The 1,355-nt window shown below is 39.3% G+C and overlaps 1 protein-coding gene across 1 annotated transcript in view; it reads right to left on the minus strand.

Moving 5' to 3' along the window:
• PDIA3 (protein disulfide isomerase family A, member 3) overlaps positions 1-1,355 on the minus strand; it is a 24,789-nt gene that overhangs the window by 5,433 nt on the left and 18,001 nt on the right. The window lies entirely within an intron of this gene.

A 1,355-nucleotide genomic window follows, 5' to 3' on the forward strand; every position in this document is an offset into this window, starting at 1 on the left:
CCAGTCATCCACTTTTGGGCATTTGGGCTGTTTCCATGTCTTTTCCAATTGTAAATAAAGAAGCAATAACCATGGGGGTGCAGGTATCAGTGTTTTTGTGTCTTTTGGACAACCATCACCATTTAAGGATATTAAGGACTCTTTTCTCAGACCTTGGAGTTAGCAACAGTGACCTTCTCATCAACACTAAGGTGGTAACTACATTAATCTCAAGTGCAACTATTGGGTTTGAGGGCTTAAATAAACTATGTATCTATCAGATGTGTCTCAATCAAAAAGGCAGCAGAGTTTCATGTTCAAGTCTATCAACTCCGCAGTTGGATTAGGTTTAAATCCTAGCTCTGTCACTTACTAGCTAGGAAAATTACTTAATCTCTATGTATGCTTTCTCCTCTATAAAATGAGTAGTACAATAATAGTTGAAAGGGATTGATTTGTTAACAGTAAATAGCTTATAGTAAACGCTACATATTTTGTTAAATGCTTGGTACATTTCACCTTTTTTTTTTTTTTTTAAAGAATTATATATTACTTATGCATACAAGACATGGAATACAGGCCAGAGTTTGGGGGGGGGGGAGAGTGAGGGAAAGAGACGATTCACCACAGACAAAGCAGGGAGCAGAACAGGCAAATCAAGGGGAACAGCGAATGAGACAGGAGAGGTCTGCTGCACCATATGGGTCAGCCCCTGGTCGGGGATCGAACTCATGCTGCAGTTGCTGTGGATAGCGTCACAGTGCTTCAACTTTACCCCTTGTGCCACCAGGGAGGACCCATATTTTGCTAAAATGCTAATTCTGAGTGAATTCATCCACTCCCATGATTCCAATAATCATTTACAGGTGAGTGACTGTCAAATCTTTACCTTTAATTCACAACCTTTCCTGAATTCTGGTCTCACTTATCAAATTGTCCACTAGGTCTATACCACCTGGATGTCTCAAAAACTTCTCGAATTCATTGTGCCAAAATAGAATGCACTAATCATTTACCCAAATATTGTTTCTCTTTGTTTTTTTCTCAGCCTGAAGATAACTGTCAGTTGAATGCCCAATCATTCAACTCTTCAGAAACACAGACTCAAGTCTAGATCTATTCTTTTACACATATGGCTAAGAATGAAACCCTAACACACACACATACACACACACACACACACACACACACACACACACAGGATGGGATATATACACATACTTTATATAAATAAACATTTCAAAGTTTAATTTCTTTATGCAAATAAGAACTGGAATGTAGGCTAGAAGTGTGTGTGTGAGGGGGTGAGAGGACTCACCAGAGACAGAGTGGGGAGCAGAACAGGTAGATCTACTAAAAATACACTGCTGAGGGAA

This window comes from Condylura cristata, unplaced genomic scaffold, assembly GCF_000260355.1.
Source record: "Condylura cristata isolate star-nosed mole 26May11 unplaced genomic scaffold, ConCri1.0 scaffold00023, whole genome shotgun sequence".
In the NCBI taxonomy this organism is placed as follows: Eukaryota; Metazoa; Chordata; class Mammalia; order Eulipotyphla; family Talpidae; genus Condylura; species Condylura cristata.